Below are 20,754 nucleotides of genomic sequence, written 5' to 3'. Positions count from 1 at the left end.
ATGAGAAGAAGTTCTATCAATGCTCTCATTTCAAGTGAATGTTGTCAAAAAGATTGCTTGAAACATATGGATTTCAAATTTGCATTAGAGAGAAGGAAGAGATATTTGTCAATGAATAAAAGCATGCAAAATTCATATTTAGTTGGGTGCATGCAATCTACATTGTGAGGTTATGATTATCATATTGGGTCTTTATTTATCTGTAGAAAGGCTTTCAAAATGTTTCATTCGATGGGGAATTTTCGTCTCTCGAGAATTCAAGAAAATTTGGAAAAGGATCCCACATTTTATTCAGAAGTATGTCATAAACGATAGTTTGGGCCATTATCAAATATTGCAATGTCATGGATGAAATATTTCTTTCAAAGCATGGAGAGTGTATGCCAAACAGAGAGACTACATATTCCAAATAATTTTTCAAGACGAGAAATCTACAACTTGTACAAAGAATATGTAGAAGGTGCTGAGGGACATGGCCGGTTTATTACATATCAATATTTTGTGAAGGTATGGAAGAAAGAATTCAACAATGTTTGTATTCCTAAGAAGACAAGGATGGGGATTTGCAGTACATGTGCTTCTCTTAAATAAAAAAGGGACAAATGTGAAGGGTCAGAAAGAGGTAAGCATTCCTAACTTTAACTTTTAAAACTGTATAGTCATCAACTATGAAAACATATTTCTTAATGGCTTTCTTTTATGTTGTGTAGATTCAATTGTCAAAGAACTTCAGGAGCATCGTGAACAACAAACAAGTGAAAGGAAAAAGTTGTACAAGCATCAAAAGAAGTGTTATGATAATCCAAATAAATATTTGGGTTTGATAATTGATGGTATGGACCAGAAGAAAACACTTTTACCACATTTTGGTTGCACACCAAAAAATTTACAGGAGGAAAATTTTATTCAGTATCACTTGGTCGGTTGTATGGTCTTCAATGGGAAAATGTTGCCAAGGGTGTACTTCACAGCTCCAAATATTCATAATGATGCAAATATGACAATAACCATAATTCACGATGCGCTTTCTCATTGGTCTGGTAATCTTCCTGAAGTTTTGTATCTACAATTGGACAACACTTGCCGTGAAAACAAAAAACAGGTTGTTTTTGGATATCTAAACATGCTTGTTGAATTGAGAATTTTTTAGAAGGTAAAGGTTGGTTTCCTTCTTGTTGGGCACACTCATGACCATATTGATCAAATGTTCAGTTGTTTTTCAGTCACATTGAGGAGGAAGGAAGTTGGGAGCTTGCCATCATTAATTGAATGCATTAAGAAATCATACATTCCAGAGCCTACTTTTGATGTGTTGGAAGAAACAGTTGACATGTGAAGGTTTATTCTAGGATCGCATGGTGAGGAGAAATGCATTGAACAACTTAATGACATTAGCTTCCAACATCAATTTCATATCAAAAAAATTGATGGGAAAACACTAATATGGGGCAAGAAGCATTCAACTACTATAGAATGGGCATTGTCATCAGGTTTGGAATTTTTGAAGTTCATTCCAGATCATCCAATATTTGCATCAAAAATATCGTTATTACAATCAATTGGTGAAGTTCATAATGCACGAAGACAGAATAGAGATATAAATTATTTTGATTGCCTAGAAGAAATTAAAAAATGTAATAGATATACATATGAGTACTTTGACATCGCTGATTCAGTTTGGTGGGAGTCATTTTTCAATAATCAAAGTGATATCATTTCAACAACAACAAATGAAGATATATCTTTGAAAAATCCATTTATTTGGCCACAAAATGTGTCGAATGAACATGAGGAAATAAACATTTTTGAACAGCAACAATCTCAAGGTATTATTAATTCTTCACAGGCAGAGGAAAGAGAGATGTATATTGGTTCCATAAGATCTCGTGCACAACATGAGGCCATGGAAGACCTTTACAGGGGTTCAGTACAGGATATTAAGGAGGGTTGCATGATCGCAGTGCTAGCAGATGGAGATCCCAATGGCTGTCCATTCTGGGTTGCTAAAGTTATAAAGGTCTTTACAAAAAATGAGGATGTTATAAGTGTTGAAGTAAATTGGTATGCCACAAATACACACCCATTCAATGGTGTGTATAAGCCAGAGATTGTAGTTGACAAAAAAAATGGCGGAAAGAGAAAAAGAAAGGGTACAAATATAAATCACCTCCGCACAAACATCTTAAAATTGGAAGATGTTGACATACTTGTTTATGACTTCAATTTAACAAAGAGAGGAACTCTTTGGTTCAAGACAATAGAGATTCTGAAAAGGTTGTTACCAGAAGGAACAGTGTTGAGATGGGAGTCTGCTGAAACTAGTCGAAGATCTAGAAGAATTTTGAAACCTGAAATGGTGGACATGCATGTGGACTCAGATGGGGCACTAGTTGATGAGAGAGAAGAATATGGAACATTTTCGTCAGCATCCAATCATTCATCTGAGGATGTGAATTTTGATGGTGTGCAAGAAAATATTAGTGATTTTGAATAATTGTCTAAGACAATTTATATAACTGATGTTTGCATCGTATCTTGAAATAAAATTTTTGATTTCCATATGGTGTTAAATCAGAAGTTATGATTCATTTTTATGTTGTTGGATTATATGTCTTAATTATAATAATTTTTATTGTTTAGAATATCTACAATGAAACATTAAATTAGAGATATAATGTATGTTTCATTCAATATACAAATAATGAAATTTGAATTCATTTAGTCATGTAATTTGTTCATAATGTCATGGTTTTTTAATTTTATGGTTGAAAAAATTCCAATTTCTTTTTTATCTAGCATGTTATGGTTGAAAACATGTTGAGTTTATACATAGGAAATAAAAATGTTATTCTACCAAAAACATTAGTGTGTTTTTTTTCCTCATAAACAACTTTTTTTGGCACATAAAAATTCGGTTTTACTAGCATTTTTTAAAAATGTTGAAAATTGACCCTAAAAAAAAATCATCGTTCCAGTATCAACACTTTTTCGTTTTCAAGGTGTTTTTTGCATGAAAATTTCGTTTTCACTGTCATTTTTAAAACATGTTCAAAATTGACCCTTAAAAATAACCATCATTCCAGTATACACACTTTTCATTTTTAGCACTGTTTTTGACGTTTTTTCGGAGTTTTTTTGCCAGAGTTCCCATTTTGAGTTTATAGTTCCCGTTTCAAATTTTACATTGTTGGAAACTGAAAAACTGAAAGCAACAATGGTGGGGGTCTAAGTGGAATAGGCGGGTGACCACCAATATCCACCTGGATCATTCCCCCCCCAGGAAGAAATGGTCCCCATTGCATTAAGTTCCTCCATGAGATGAGGAAACTTCTGCTGAATTTGGTCCCTGGTGAGCCACTTTCCTTGGTGAAGGAGTTGGCCAGCTTTGACAACTCGATATAGTTGGATCCTTTGCTGTTGGGTGTTCTTGATCTGTGTGTCCATGATTCGATCAGTTGTGGCTTGCTCCATGCAATCTAGATTTAACTCTGAAGGTGTGAGTTGTTCTGCAATGTCTGATGTGTACAACAATGGTGGGAGGTATGGTTGAAGGCGGTCCACATTGAACACTGGGTGCAGGCCAAGGAATGGGAGAATTCTAAGCTCAAATGAATTGTCACCTATAGCCTTGGTAATGGTGTAAGGACCATATCGGAGTGGTTTGAGTTTCCGATAGGCTCCAGTAAGGCATTCCTTCTGCAAATGCAACCAGATTTTGTTGCCCACCTGAAACTTGTGTGGCACCCGATGTTGATCATGTCACTGCTTGTACTTGGAATTTGATTTCTCCAGAATGTCATGGACCTGCTGGTGGATATGTTGGATGTGCTCAATGAAGCCGTTTGCCTTATCGGCTTCTGACTAGACATGACTCAAATCTACCTAAGTAGCTGCAAATGGTATGGCCACATCAATGGGACATAGTGGCTGGAATCCCAAGCCCACCTGAAAAGGGTTGTGGCCAGTCGAGCTGTGGAGAGCCCGCTTATAGCTGTGTTGGATATAGGGAAGGCTCTCATCCCATGTGCGTGGATGCTTTGAGTTGTACATGCGTAGAATATGTACGATCATCCTGTTTACGACCTCTGTCTAGCCATCGATTTGGGGATGGAAAGTTGTGGACTTAGTGAGCTTGGTGTTCAGCATCGGCCAAAGACTGGACCAAAATGTATTGAGGAACCTGCTATCCCGATCTGAGATGATAGACTGTGGGATCCCAAAATGTACCCACACCCGTTCAAAGAAGAGTTTAGCAGTGACATCTTCTGTGATATTATTCTTGTAGGTCGCTAGAATGGCCATCTTTAAGAATCTGTTGACGACCACAAAAACACAGTCATTGCCATGCTTAGTAGAAGGAAGGCCCGACATGTAATCCATGGAGATGGATTCCCAAGGTGGACTAGGGGTAGGAAGCAGAGTATAGAGGCCTTGCTTCTTGATGATCATTTTGGAAATGGTGTAGGTAGTGCAGGATCTGATGTACTTCCCGACATCCTGTCAAAGATTCGGCTAGTAGAAATACTTATGTAGTACTACCATTGTTTTCTCGACCTCGAAATTCCCAGCAGCCCAGCTGTAGTGCGCTTCCCAAATCATCTTGGCTCGCTCACTTGAAGGAACACAAAGGTGTCCCAAATGGCATAGCAGGACATCATGGAGGTGAAAATCTGGAACTTGCTGACCCTCCAAGAGCATCTAGTATGTGTGGCCGAACTCTGGGTCGCTTTTGTAGAGAAGTGGCCAATCAAAAGTCTCGTGCCCACAAGAGTTGAGCACGATGGTTAATGCCATGATCGGTGGTTGGCTGAGGTAGTCTGCAACATTATTGGTGCTACCCTTCTTATATTTGATATTCAAATGGAACTTCCCTTGCATCTGTATGAACTGCAGGGGTCAGTGGTCTGTGTGGATGACTATTTCCTTCCCCAAAATGTAACGCTTCTATTGTCAGTAGGCCTGCACAATGGAATACATCTCTTTGTCATAAGTGGGATACTTCTAGACTATGTCTGAAAGTGTCTCACTATGATATGCCATTGGATGCCCCTGTTGAGTAAGGACTGCCCCAATAGCATAGTCAGAGGCATCTGTCTCGATCTCAAATGGTTGTTGCAAGTCTGGTAAAGTGAGCACTGGTGCAGAGCAGAGGCAATGTTTCAACTCTGCGAATGCCTTCTGTTGAGATTCATACCAAAAGAATTTTTCTTTCACTCCTCCCTTGGTGACTTGACTCAAGGGCCAAGTGATATGAGAGAATCCCAACACGAAACTGCGGTGGAAATTGGCAAGACCCAGAAAGCTATGGAACTCTGTCAGAGTGGTTGGGGCTGGCCAATCTCGAATGACTTGGATCTTGGATGGATCCACATGCACCCCTCGTTAATCAATAATGTATCATAGATACTGAACTTGGGTCATGCCAAAAGCACATTTCTCCAAATTGGCACACAACTTTTGTTGCCACAGTGTTTGAAGAACCTGTCGGATGTAGTGGAGGTGCTCTTCCCAACTCTGGCTAAAGATCAGGATGTCATCCAAGTATACCACTACACATGAGTTGGTGAATGACAACAAGATGTCATCCATTAGCATCATGAAGGTTGTAGGACGATTCGTCAACCTAAAAGGCATAACCAACCATTCGAAGGCCCTCCTTCACTTTGAAGGCAACCTTCCACACATCGGAGGGTTCGATTGGCACCTCATGACAATTGGACTTCAAGTCGATCTTATTGAAATATTTCCCCCCCTTCAGTTGGTCCAGAAGGTCATCAATCCATGGGTTTGGGTACCTATTCTGGACAATGATCTCATTCAGTGCGCGGTAGTCAATATAGAGTCTCCAAGTCCCATCCTTCTTCTGTACCAACATGATTGGGCTCCCACAAGGCAATGAACTCGGACAGATGTGACCTTTTTGCAGCAGCTCTTGAATCTACCTCTTGATTTCGTCATTCTCTAGAATGGAGTGTCGATAGATTGGTCCATTAGGCAACGACGCAACTGGGGTCAGATCGATGGAGTACTTGACCTGATAGTGCAGAGGCACCCATGTGGGGGAGGTGAAGATGTCCTCATACTCCTCCACGACCTTGTTATAGAGGAGCCCTGTCTAGAGGTCGTGACCACCGTCTTCTTCTTTCCCTGAGGGCGTTTCACGAGGGAAACAAATTTCCTGGTTTTGGAAATGAGCTTACTGCATTGTTTTGTAGTAACCAAAGAGATGGCAGTAGGCAGTGGCACCTCTGGTATCCTGTACAACTTATTTCCCAAAGTAATAATAATAACACGAGGCCTTGACTCATACACAGCATGTCACTTCCATAAGTATGGTTGGCCTAATAATACATTACAAACATCAAGGGGAGCAACGTCACATAATACCTCATCCGTGAAGGGCTTGATGTTGTATGGAAGGCGGAACTGTTGGCTCACGCGAAGATCCTGTCCTTGGTGAAGCCACCCGATGGTGTATGGTTGTGGATGTGCTGTGGTTGGTAAGCCCAATCACTTCACGACCTCTGTCGAAATGAGGTTCTTTTGGCTCTCACTATCGACAATGAACTGTAGTAGGGAACCCTTTACCCACATCTGGGAGTGGAAGAGGCGCTCCTCCTCCTCTGGATCTTCAGGTTCCTCCTTCTAGATCTTCATGGTGGTAACGGTGGCGTTGGGCTCCACATTGATAATCTACTTCCCTTTTTCATTCCCCTTGTCAGGTTGTGACTCAAGTCGGAACATGCATTTGATTTTGAAGCCTTTAGCTTGGCCACTAGTGATTGCTTGGCCTGACACTCACTTGTGTTGTGAGTGGAGCTCTTATGGAACTCACACCACTTTCTCGTGTCCTTCTTTGGCTTCACGACATTTTTCTTTGCTTGCGGATTTGGTGGGTTGTCCTGGGCTGCCCTGCCTTGGCTTTTTCCTTTGTTCTGTAGTTTGGGGGCAACTTTCCCTTGCTTCAGATTCGTAGATCCAAAGTCTCGCATCTTCTGTTTAAAATTTTTCTTGATCTTGACTGGATATGGTATGCCGTGCCGAGCGAGGAGATGTCCAGGAATTCCATCTCATCTTGGATGTACCTGTGTAGGCATTTGAGGTACTTGAGAACCAAATGCTTCTCAGAATCCTTGATACCCAACTTCATGCGAAGGGTATGAAAAACATTGGTAAGCTTCGACACATATTGGTCCCTTGCCTATTGTAGCGTTGTCCATTTTATGTATTTATCCTCATAGCTCCTGACAGGGTAGTACTTCTCCTTGATGGCATCTCGGAATGAGTTCCAAGTGGGTGTAGCTGAAAACAGTGAGTTCGTACTTTCATCCTTCTACTCATAGTAGGTTTCCCACCAGTCCTTGACATGGGGAGCTGCTTTGAGAAGTGCAAAAGTAATATTTTCCCGGCTGGAAAAATCATGAACGGAAAATATCCTTTAGTATTTTTAACCATTTATCAACAGTGTCTGCATCTATCTAACCCTCAAATATGGGAATGTCAAAGTTAACTTGTACCTTAAAGGGTGTGGCGCTTCTAGAGTAGATGTCGGAAGTAGATGCATCGCCCCTGGGTAGTTGTTGAAGGATCTAGGCAAAGTTGTCCATCATCATGTTCCTTTCTTGCTTGAGGGCTTCCTCGAGCAAGATTTTGATAGGATATTTTGCCCCTTCATCTTTATTTTCATCTACCATGGGAGGTCGTCGGGATTTGTGAGGCTGGTCTTGCAAAGGTTCGACCAGTTTAAGCCCTAACTCCATATATCCTGACCTCGTTGGGGACATGCAAAGAAAAATAGAGAAAGAGCAGACCACTCTGATACCACTAATCCAAATTTAAACAGGAACACAACAAATTATAGATATAACCATAAATACAAATATGCAGTAGAAATAGCACTTCATTTCATTAATATCAAATACTGAAATATGATTACAAACAGAATGGAAATAAGACTAGCTCGGGCGATGGTAGCTTATCTCTGAGGAGAGATGTGGTAGCTACATGCCTTTGAACTGTGTTACAATGAGGCTTGAAGGCCTATTTATTATTGAGAAATAATGGAAAACCCTAAACATCCAAAAACCTAACCCTAAGAGATGAAGCGCCAAACTATGGGCCTTGTTTGGGTAAACCGATACATCAATTTCCCGGGGTCGTAACTTTGGCATACGATCTTCGTTTGACGCACACAATACCTCGTTAGAAAGATCTATCCGAGGACTACAACTTTTGAGTGAGAAAAATTATTGAGTGTTGCATGTTTATCCCAGTTTTCCCAAAAAACGTCGTTTAGGGCCTCAAAATGGCTCCAGAAGATCAGGACCCGAAAAACTGCCAAAAATAGTAAATTGTGCTACAAATAAGGAAACTGAAAAACAGAAAGAAATAATGGTGGGGGTCCAAGTGGAATAGGAAGGTGGCCACCAGTATCCACCTGGATCAAGCGGGCATGCTTAGCATCTTTTGTGCAATTTTTTGGAGGAGTGAGGCTGAGGGTCACTGCCTAGTCAAACTCTTTGGTTGACCAACTTGATGCTTGGTTGACGCTTGGAGGCAATGAAAATTGAGATGGCTTGCTGAGAAAATTTTGTGTTATTCTAGGTGATATTCAATCGGTCGACTTCAGAATTGCGCAATGCAGACTGGCTGGGAGGCAGCCTCAAGCTCGGCGCAATTCTGGGCAATAGTACATGATCACTCAGAGCTAAAACTATGCAGTGCAGCTCAGTGAGGGTCCGACTGTTGGAGGGTGGTCCAATAGAAAAAGTTTCAAAAAAATGACTAAGTGTGTGAATGAGTGACTTCCTACATGCGTGACATTGCGAACACACACTTAACATAACTTGACGACAAGACACCTCGAACCATCAAGACAACATACATTCAGTGTCACTGACCGACAAGTGTGAGCGACCAGCGCGACACTTGTGATAGATCGTTGAACGACCATGACGACACTTGCACGACAATTCTTACAACATCGTGTGTGTTTGTGACAAATGTTTACATAATGAACACAACTCAAACACAACCTTCAACATCAGAAGAACGAGGTCGCAAGCATGACATAACAATCAACATGTTGAAGACGATAGTTGGTCAAACAAGTGAAAAGGCAGCAAGACATGTAGAAGAAACATATAAAATGACCTTTTGTGTTTGCGCACATGCATGTTACTCAAGAAAAGATGATATGACAATGACAAGTAGTCCTACAAACTCAACTAAGAGGTGTACTTCGAAAGGTTTTCTTTACTTACCATACTTACCCTCAAGATGATCATGCATCTGACGGAGTTTTCATGCAGTCTTGATATTTTCCATTACTTGGTTCGTTGGTCTTTCTCCTCAACTCCTTGGAAGCGATTTCAGCATGTCACCTTTTCCTATGGTCACTGAGAGGTAGATCTGCGCAATTTCAGCAGACAATGACTATTGTCGGAGTGAGGCCCTGGGAGGCCTGTCTGCGCAGTTTCTACATGCAAGACAGACAGGGAAACTTAGACAACATTAAGCAGTTTTGAGGCACATGACACTGCTGTGGGATGGGGGTCCTGGGAGGACACCCTTGCACAATTTATGAGTGCAGTGCAGCTGAATTGCTCTGCACATTTCTGGAGAGCAGTGCTGGCTGCCTGATTTCTCTACGCATTTTTGGAGAGGAGTGTTGGCTAGGGTCTCTGCAGGCTGCAAAGTTTCAACAGGAAAGGGTGGTTGGTGTCTTTATGGGTTGTGGGGTTTCAGCAAGCAAGGGAGGTTGGTGTCTCTGTGCATTGTAGGGTTTCAGTAGGAAAGGGAGGAAGATTTATGGTTGCATAAGCAAAGCGCAAAGTTCAGGGAAGCTGGATGAGGCTAGGTTGCTCGAAAAAATGGCTAAGTGTGAGATCAATGAAACATATGTGAACATTTATAGAACTTGACTATGATTGCACACAGACACTTAATGACACAACGTAAACCATCCAGAATTCATAAGACATACTTTGCTTGATGCAACAACCTTCATGACAAGAGTGCGTGAAGTGAGAGTGAAACATGTCTATGTAATGACAACCACCCATGCCCACGTGCTTTCTCTTGAAGCAAAACAACAATCCATTTGCATGACAAACAACAATCCCTATGCCCAAAGATGACACATGCTACACAAAGATGAGAACACGAACAACTCTTAAGATCAGTGAGGGGAGCTTGAAATTATCATCTTACTAACAAGTGCCCAAGGATGATCAATTGCAAGATCGAAGGTAGGCTCCGAAATTCGCATGCGAGCCAAAATTTTGGAGGGTGCTGTAGCCGTTACAACACCATCTTAATGGCCCACACATCATAATCCTTCCATGTAAACAGTGGAAAATCAGGTTAGAAATTCGAGAAAACCATCTTTATTCAAAAAAATACACTTCAAATAATAAAATCCTCTTTTACTAAAATTTTTTATAAACTATTTCAAAAAAACCTTTATAATAAAAATCTTTCTTAGAAAAAAACTTTAAAACTTTAGACTTTCAAAAAAGCATTTTTAAAAAATCTTACAAAGCCTTTTAACAAAATAAACCTTTATATAATTTTTTTTTATAAAAAAACTTTCATAAACTTATAAATGCCTTTTATAAAGATTATTTTCAAATCTTTTATAAAGTCACTAGAAATTCTTATTCTGTAAAAAAAATAACTTTGAAAAAGACATCACGTGCCTGTTTTTTTAAAAGGTTTTAATATAAAGTAATGTGGCTCACATGAACTTGACTTCGGTCAACCACAATTAATGCACATGGTTCCACGGTTATTAATGGCTTGAGCATTGCCGACCACATAAGTTTTTCGCACTTCCTACCACATAAATTTTGCACGGTTTTTACTGAACTTTGCGCTTTCTTTAACAATTTGACAAATTTACAACTCAAATTTATAAAAAAATTGTTAGCCTTTTTCTTTGGCCTTCTTCTTAGTGGCTCTGCCGGCACTACGGATCTTATAATCCTTCCTTAGCTCTGATACCAATTTGTTGGAAAGGCAGAGGAGGCAAAACAACAATTTCACACTAAACATGCCAGAGCGCTACTATTGATCACACAAAAACTTGATTCTTACAATGGACTCGGTGAATGGTAACCTTTTTGACATGCAACCACACTTTTAATTCGAGTGACTTAACTCACTTGACTCAAAGCTTCAACACTCAACACTCTTAATTGACTCTTTAATTTTAGCCAACTCTTCATATTTTAACATCTCCGTGGCTCTTTGTAATACCAATTCGCTGGAAAAACAGAGGAGCCAAAACACAAATTCCACACACAAAACACTGGCTCTTTTATTGATCACAGAAAACTTGATAATTACAATGAACCTAGTGAGATATATTTATATTTTTCCAACTAGCGACGCACCTAAAATTAACTTATTCATCTATCACTTAACTCCACAGGTTCGACACTAAATTAACTTATTCACTAATTTTAGCCAAGTCTCACACTCAAGTAATTAACTTATTTTAACAGGGAGACCCAGTTCGTGTAAAAAATATTATCGAGTAGACGCTATATTGGAGTGGACGGATCACCAATGTCATTGCGTGCACATGGTGAAATAGTTTTATCCCAGAAGAAAATGACTAGATTGTCATCACATGTATCGAGAGAGTGGGGAATTGGGGGAAGAGGGGGTATGTTTACAATGCCTTCCAAAATCTGCAATACTTTAGTCATGGACAGCCTGGTGTCTTCGTCGTCCTGAATGCACCATCCTGCCACTATGGCAGCCCTCTCCACTTGTTCCACGTGATCATTGTTCAACAATTCCTTGTCCAGCACCTCCATGGCATTTCCTCTGCTGATGTGAGTTGTAGCCCAAGCTAGAATGAACAATTCAGAGGATTCAGAGACCTTGTCCATGTTTCTTTGCCCTGCAATTATTTCAAGCAATGTTATGCCGAAGTTGTAGATGTTGGCCTTCACAGTGATCGACAGACGTGAGAGCCACTCAAGGGTCAAGTACCCTCTCGTTCGTCTCATGGTCGTCAAAACCTTACTACACTCTCTGCCCAGGAGCTTCGTCGTTCCAAAATCGGCCACCTTCGGGCAGAAATTGGAGTCCAGAAGGATGTTTTCGGGCTTGATGTCGCAGTGAATAATGCGGTCCTTGCACTTCTCGTGCAGGTAAATAATTCCCCGGGCAATTCCCACCGCGATGCTGAAGCGCGTTTTCCAGTTCAACAACTTGTGTTGTTCATCATTTCTCGGGGATTTCTTGAAAAGGAAGGAGCTAAGGCAGCCATTAGGCATGTATTCGTACACCAACAGTCTTTGGGAGCCCTCTTTGCAAAACTCGACCAGCCTAACCAAATTCACATCTTGGGCAACTCTGATGGTACTCACCTCCATGTAAAATTGCTTCTCTCCTTGGCTTACACTCTCCAACTTCTTAGTTGCCACTGTTGAAATTGTAATTTCAACTGCAGTAATAATTGAACAGTAGCGGCATATTTTACTTCTGCAAAACAGTTAGCTCTTTCCCTGCGATGCGATCAGATCGCAGATCGCAAATCGCAGTACCCTTGTGCTAAGCCCTCCGCCTTTCTGGGATGCGATCTTGCGATGCGATCGCAAATCGCAGATCGCAAGTTTCACCTTACGCGCGTTATGCTCCTGTCTCTTGCAATGCGATATGTTTTAGCGATGCGATATTATCGCACATCGCTGATCGCTCATCTCTCAACTTGTCTCAGCCTCCCGATAGCCTTCTGCGATGCGATCCAATTGAAGTCAACGGTTGAGTACAGGCCTGCAGCATGAATTTTACGTGAAGTGAAAGTTACATTTTTGACCGCCAGTAAATGTCAGTAAAACAGTAAATGCAATTTACTGTGGGTTGGTAAGTTTTTGGTAAAGATTTTAAATTTCATTATCTTCTATCAGCGGGAGTATGGGCACAAGAAAAGGTTGGTAAAACCATTTAATTTTATTGTTTTTTATTTTACAGCAGCATGGCAAGTGAAAACGGATGTAAGTTTTTTTTGTTGTCATATATATGTAACGTTTTTTTTTACTAAGAGTATTGTAATGCACAGCAGTGCGAAGTAAAAAAAATAGAACGCAGCAGCGTGAGAAAAATTGATGTGTAATTTCCACACAGCAGTGTGTTGATCTCTTTAGCAGAGACAGAAGTTTTTTTTTGTAATGCAGTGTAAATCCTTTTAAAAGGAGGGACAGAGTAATTTTTGTGTTGAACTCAAATGTTCCTGTGTAATCCCTCTGAGAGAGGAAGAAGTCTGTAACAACAGTTATTTTATTGATGAATGCAAAGTTTGTTTTCATGTGTGAAACTCTGTCTGCTCAGAATTTTTTTAAGCTTCCCTGTGCTAAGATCCTGTGTGTGAAAAACAGAGCATTGTTCTCTGTTCTGTGATTTTGTTTTTGGAATTTTACCAGAAAAATTCCCAACAGTGGTATCAGAGCTTGTCCAGGCTCTTTGAAGGTGTCAAAGAAGCTGAAGGAAGGTTTCTTGTTGCAGCAGCTTCTCCAGCAAACTGAAGACTCAGACAAAAGAATCCAAGGTATTTCTCAAGTTTTTTTTTGTGTTGCTGTTGAAGACAGTCTGTTATTTTAAATACACAGTGAAGTATTTGAAGCATAGCTGAGAGTGCTAGGAATGGCCAGCACCAACACCAGCATGGGTATGTTTAATACCCAACTCCCACCGTTTAATGGGAAAAACTATGACTACTAGGCAATAACCATGAGAGCCCTATTTGCCTCACAAGATTTATGGGAACTTGTTGAATATGGCTTTGAAGAACCAGCAAATGAAGATGAGTTTAATGGTTTGACTCAGGCAGAGAAAGAGTTGTTGAAGAGCAATAGGAAGAAGGATTCAAAAACCCTTATGTTTTTGTATCAAGCAGTGGACCAGAGTGTGTTTCCAAGGATAGCAGCAACCAAGACATCCAAGGAAGCATGGCAAACTCTCAAGACAACCTATCAAGGCATGGAGAGAGTGAAGACAGCAAAACTACAATTGCTGAGGAAAGATTTTGAGAATCTGAACATGAAGGAGTCAGACAATATTGACTCATTCTTCACACATGTAATTGGTCTGGTCACACAGATAAGGACTCATGGAGAGACTCTTGAAGAAAGGAGGATTGTGGAGAAAATATTGAGAGTCTTACCCTCAAGATTCCATGTGATTGTCGTCACCATAGAAGAGACAAAGGATCTCTCAAACTTTTCAGTTGAAGAACTTCATGCATCACTGATCACACATGAGCAGAGGTTAAGTAGAAATGAAAAATCATCTCTAGAGCAAGCCTTCAAGACCCAGATGTCCTTTGGAAAAGGAAGAGGTCAAGGCAGAGGAAACAAGAGAGGAAGAGGCAGAAGCCAGAACAAAGGAGGAAGGAACAGTCCAGCAAATGCTCAAGGAAGAGGCAGCAATCCAAATCAGAACCAAGTTCAAGGTAGCACCCAACAAAGTGGACAACATCATGCTCAAGGACAAAGGTATGAAAAATCCAATGTCCAATGTTATTATTGTAAAAAATATTGGCATTATGCCAGTGAATGTAAGAAGAAACAACATGATGTGAGTAATAGATCTAATGCAAATATTACTAGAGAAAATATCAGCCAAGATAATGCATTGTTAGCTTGTAATATGGTTGAAACAAATAGTGAAGATATATGGTTTCTAGATTCCGGTTATAGTAACCATATGACAGGAAATTTAGCCTTGTTTTCGGCTTTAGATCAAAGTGTGAAGTCACAAGTCACACTTGGGACTGATAGTAAAATTTCTGTTATGGGAAAAGGGGAAGTTAAAATATTTACAAAGAAAGGAGAAAGGAAAACCATAGCAGATGTCTACTATGTCCCTGGAATGAAGTGTAACCTCTTAAGTATAGGATAGCTTGTTCAAAAAGGTTACAATGTTTTCTTTGAAAATGATGTATGCACCATCATGGACAGAGCACCCAGCAAAAGATGCATTGCTGAAGTAAAGATGACGAGGAACAGAATGTTCCCTCTTAGAATAAGAGCAGATTTGAAAAACAAAGAAGAAATTGCAGCAGTTACCCAAGAGGCTTTCCAAAGCCAACCAAAGGATGAAAATTGGTTGTGGCACTTGAGATTTGGACATCTCAATTTTGGAGGTCTTAACTTGCTGAGCAAAAAAGGAATGGTAAGAGGATTACCATTGATAGAGAAACCAGACAACCTTTGTGAAGGCTGCATATTGGGGAAACAACATAGAGAAAGTTTTCCATCAGGGAAAAGCATCAGGGCAAAAGCACCCTTAGAAATTGTCCACTCAGATTTATGTGGACCAATGCAAACCCCATCTTTAGCAGGCAGCCAATATTTTCTAACATTTATTGATGATTTTACAAGAAAAACTTGGGTTTATTTCTTGAAGAATAAAAGTGAAGTGTTTGAAAAATTCCGAAATTTCAAAGCACTTGTGGAAAATCAAAGTGGGATGCGCATCAAAGTTCTGAGAACAGAAAGAGGAGGTGAGTATATCTCCAAAGAATTTTTATGTTTTTGTAGATAAAATGGAATACATAAGCAGTTTACAGCGAGGTACACCCCACAACAAAATGGAGTTGCTGAAAGGAAGAACAGGACCATTATGGATATGGCGAGGAGCATGTTGAAGGCAAAGCATTTGCCAAATGATTATTGGGCTGAAGCCATAAATTGTGTAGTATATATCTTGAATAGGTGTCCTACAAAAGTTGTGATGAACAAAGTGCCAGAAGAAGCATGGAGTGGGAGAAAGCAGGGAGTCACCCACATGAAAGTTTTTGGATGTGTGGCCTATGCACACATTCCTGATCAGCTAAGGAAGAAGTTGGACAGCAAAGGGGAGAAATGTATTTTCATTGGATACAGTGAGGAATCCAAAGCTTACAGGTTGTATATCCCATCTACCAAGAAATTCTTTGTGAGTAGAGATGTTCAATTTATTGAGGAGGAAGCTTGGAATGGAAGCATAGAGAAAACAATGAATGTTAAAAACTGTTTGTCTCATGATGAAGATGATGAGGAGATCGCTGAAATACATCCCCAAACAGCAGCGCCAACACAAGGACAACAAGGAACACCTTTGAGGATAAATGAGAGTGCTTCTCCAAGCACACCACAAGGAGGAAATTCAAGTGCATCTTCAAGCACTTGCACACCGAATGAACGAGGTAAGAAGTTTAGAAACTTAAGTGACATTTATGATGAAGGAATGAATTCCTTATTTGCCTTGTATTGTCATGTTGATGATCCTATTCATTTCGAAGAGGCAATTAAAGATAAGAAATGGATAGAAGCTATGGATGAGGAAATGAATGCCATAGAAAGAAACAAGACATGGGATTTGGTTGAGCTACCAAAAGGTAAAGAAGTCATTGGAGTTAAATGGGTCTATAAGACCAAATGCAATGCTGAAGGCAAAATTGAAAGACACAAGGCAAGGCTGGTTGTCAAGGGATACAAGCAGCAGTATGGGAGAGACTATGAGGAAACTTTCGCACCGGTTGCAAGAATGGAAACCGTGAGAGCAGTGCTATCCATAGTAGCACAAAACAAGTGGAAAGTGTACCAGATGGATGTGAAGTCGGCATTCCTAAATGGAGTGTTAAAGGAGGAGGTTTACATTGAACAACCACTAGGCTATGAGAAGAAAGGCCAAAAACACAAAGTTTGCAGATTGAAGAAAGCTCTTTATGGGCTGAAGCAAGCGCCAAGAGCGTGGTACAGTAGAATAGATTCCTATCTACTGGAAAATGAATTTGACAATTGTGAGGGAGAACTCACCATCTACATCAAAGAAAAGGATGGAAAGATTTTAATTGTTGTCTTGTATGTTGATGATGTAATTTTTACAGGTAATGATGACTACCTCATTGAAAACTTCAAATCAGTCATGAAAGAGGAATTTGAGATGACTGACATGGGTTTGCTGAGATACTTCTTAGGAATAGAAGTAGATCAAAATGAAAATGGAATTTTCATCTCTCAAGCAAGATATGTAAATGAAGTGTTGGGCAGGTTTAATATGCAAGAGTGCAAAGCAACAATCACTCCAATGGTAATGGGATTAAAACTCAGCAAAGAGGACAACAGCAAGGATTTTGATCCTAGCTTGTATAAGAGCATAGTTTGCAGCCTTATGTATTTAACTGCAACTAGGCCTGACATAATGTTTGCTGTTAGTTTGATTTCCAGATTAATGGAGAGCCCAAAAGAGGCACACTGGCAGGCAGCAAAAAGAATTCTGAGGTATATCAAAGGTACAAAAAGATTTGGCATTTTGTATACTTTTTCAGAAAGTTCAGATTTAGTTGGCTATACTGATAGCGATTGGGCTGGAAGTGGAGATGATCGGAAAATCACATCTGGTTATGTCTTTCACATGGGTTCAGGAGAAATTTCATGGGCTTCCAAGAAACAACCCATTGTGGCGTTGTCTACAGCAGAAGCAGAGTACGTGGCAGCTACAGCAGCAGCGTGTCAAGCGGTTTGGATGAGGAGACTGTTAAGAAGTCTATGCCAAGAGCAGGCAACAGCAACGGTGATTTTTTGTGACAATAGCTCAGCTATTGCGTTGTCCAAGAATTCTGTGTTTCACAAGCGAACGAAACACATTGATACAAGGTTTCACTACATCAGAGAATTGGTGAACAACGGAGAAATTGTTTTACAACATTGCAGCACTCAAGAACAGGTTGCAGACATTTTGACCAAGCCTTTGGGACAGAAAAATTTTGAGTTTTTAAGAAAAAGTCTGGGTATGATTGATAACCCAGCAGTTGAAATTAAAGGGGAGTGTTGAAATTGTAATTTCAACTGCAGTAATAATTGAACAGCAGCGGCATATTTTACTTCTGCAAAATAGTTAGTTCTTTCCCTGCGATGCAATCAGATCGCAGATCGCAAATCGCAGTACCCTTGTGCTAAGCCCTCCGCCTTTCTGGGATGCGATCTTGCGATGCGATTGCAAATCGCAGATCGCAAGTTTCGCCTTACGCGCGTTATCCTCCTGTCTCTTGCAATGCGATATGTTTTAGCGATGCGATATTATCGCACATCGTTGATCGCTCATCTCTCAACTTGTCTCAGTCTCCTGATAGCATTTTGCGATGTGATCCAATTGAAGTCAACGGTTGAGTACAGGCCTGCAGCATGAATTTTACGTGAAGTGAAAGTTACATTTTTGACCGCCAGTAAATGTCAGTAAAATAGTAAATTCAATTTACTGTGGGTTGGTAAGTTTTTGGTAAAGATTTTAAATTTCATTATCTTCTATCAGCGGGAGTATGGGCACAAGAAAAGGTTGGTAAAACCATTTAATTTTATTGTTTTTTTTATTTTACAGCAGCATGGCAAGTGAAAACGGATGTAAGTTTTTTTTTATTGTCATATATATGTAACATTTTTTTTGACTAAGAGTATTGTAATGCACATCAGTGCGAAGTAAAAAAAATAGAACGCAGCAGCGTGAGAAAGATTAATGTGTAATTTCCACACAACAGTGCGTTGATCTCTTTAGCAGAGACAGAAGTTTTTTTTTTTTTAATGCAGTGTAAATCCTTTTAAAAGGAGGGACAGAGTAATTTTTGTGTTGAACTCAAATGTTCCTGTGTAATCCCTTTGAGAGAGGAAGAAGTCTGTAACAGCAGTTATTTTGTTGATGAATGCAAAGTTTGTTTTCATGTGTGAAACTCTATCTGCTCAGAATTTTTTTTAAGTTTCCCTGTGCTAAGATCCTATGTCTGAAACACAGAGCATTGTTCTCTGTTCTGTGATTTTGTTTTTGGAATTTTACTAGAAAAATTCCCAACAGTAGAGAGCCATCCGCTAAACTCCCTTTGAAGACAGCATCGAAACCCCCACCTCCAAGAAGCTCAGAAAATTTCTTCGTTGCATTCTGCAGTGCTCTGTAAGTGAATAAATTTAGCCCGACGGGGACGTATTCTGTGGAAGACAAAATTGATCGCTTGCAACACCAGATAAACAACAACACAAACGCCAAAATAGCAACTAGCCCGACCACGACACCACCCACCATGCCTGTGAGATTCGGCTTCTTGTTGGAATTGAAGGAGTGAGGTACATCAGAGGAATCTAACCTTAGAAACAGAGAGATCCCGTTGGACGTATCGTACAGATTTAGTAATTCACCGAACCACATTACACACCTATGCGAACTGTTGTTAACGTAAGTGTATGCGGTGCATGAGCAATTGTCGAGATAAGTTGCCTGGCACTGCTTTTGGCCTTTGTATTCAACCTCGTGAGAGGGCACATATGTGCCACTTATTTTTACAAACCTGTCGGTGTTGCTTTGATTTGCTACATCATGACATCGTAATGGTGTCTTCTAAACGCAGCTGCCTGGCCACTGGTAAGATTTCCAGTCTCTGTTGTCTCTTGGTACAAAGCCCGACACGCAGTTGCAAGACTGAACATTGTCATTATTGCATGATCCATAAACCCCACATATGGCATAAACATCACATTGAGTGACGGGTTGTTGCCAGACCATCATCCATTCTTTATTTTCCAGCAACGTGTCCGCTCGAATTTTTCCTGACTTATTATCCACAAAGACACAGATTCCCGCCTGCAGTAGAGTTGAAGTAAAATACATGGGCGAACCATTTCTGAAATATGTAAAACCATACCCGTTTTCGGCGGCTTCAAGATTAGTGCTGAAATATTGGCCGTTCCAAGGACCGCTATGCCAATATGTGGTGTCATTATTCCACATCAGCACGAACTGGATGACTTCATTTGGATCCATCCGCAGGGTGAAAGGTCCAGGACTCGGGTCCCAAGGGTTCCTCCATGCCAACAGCCTCTGGCTGTTACTAACCTTCATCCTTGGAAATCATGTATTTTGTGGATAGTCGAAGCTCTGCCAAATGATTTGAGTGTTATTCTTGGCACTCACAACAACCAAGTTACCAAAATCCGTTATCACAGCAGAAGAAGGTTTATTCCCGTTTCCCTTAGAAGTCCAAATGGTGGATCTTCCATAAGACAAAAGGAGACTCTCATCCTCTGTGAGATTCAGAACACTGGACGAATTCTCCAGCGGTTGCTGCACATTGGCCACCCAAGGGATTGTCTGCTCTGAAGCCTGGGCAAACCATATTCCTACATACCATTTTTCAACATTGTTGTGGTTAAGTTTGAAAAATCGCAATTTGAACTCCTAGTCTGATTACCAGTGAGAGAAGAGCCCAACACTATTATGTTGGAAGCTTCATTTTTCGCATGGCCAGGTTTTATATGAAGAAGTGGCAACACAAGTAGGAGAAAAAACAAGACAGAATCTGTGGGAATTGCTCTCTCATATTTTTTTCACTGATCCCCATTCTAAAATCAATAATCATTGAGATACCCTGCTACCACACCATAGTCTCAACCCCTTATAATGTGTTCATGAGTCCAATCCGACCTTTGAATGTTGTATCGTCAACCTAAACGAGTCCATACGATATACCCCATGATAATGTTTTCAATTATTGCGATCGTGACCTCTACCGACCCTATCCACATATCACCATACCCATTATATTACATTAAAAAAATTACGTGGTGGTGGGTGCGCCACCGCCGGTGGACTCGACCCACACCCCCACCTAACGACAACGACCACATTTAAAACAATGGAGTTTTGGATCCTGTAAGGATTGAACCCGCTTGACCCACGTGGGCTGACCCGCACCAGGCGGCCCCATGTGGCGTA

The 20,754-nt window shown here is 40.4% G+C and overlaps 1 pseudogene; it reads right to left on the bottom strand.

Moving 5' to 3' along the window:
- Nucleotides 1-11,546: 11,546 nt before the first annotated feature.
- Nucleotides 11,547-12,290, bottom strand: LOC149233740 (G-type lectin S-receptor-like serine/threonine-protein kinase At2g19130 pseudogene; annotated as a pseudogene).
- Nucleotides 12,291-20,754: the final 8,464 nt, after the last annotated feature.

The sequence above is a fragment of the Pinus tabuliformis genome, chromosome J (assembly GCF_031772625.1).
Source record: "Pinus tabuliformis cultivar Carrire ecotype Pingquan chromosome J, CPIR1, whole genome shotgun sequence".
NCBI classification, from domain to species: Eukaryota; Viridiplantae; Streptophyta; class Pinopsida; order Pinales; family Pinaceae; genus Pinus; species Pinus tabuliformis.
The sequence above is the reverse complement of the archived record's forward strand: the minus strand, read 5'-3'. Positions and strand labels throughout refer to the sequence as shown.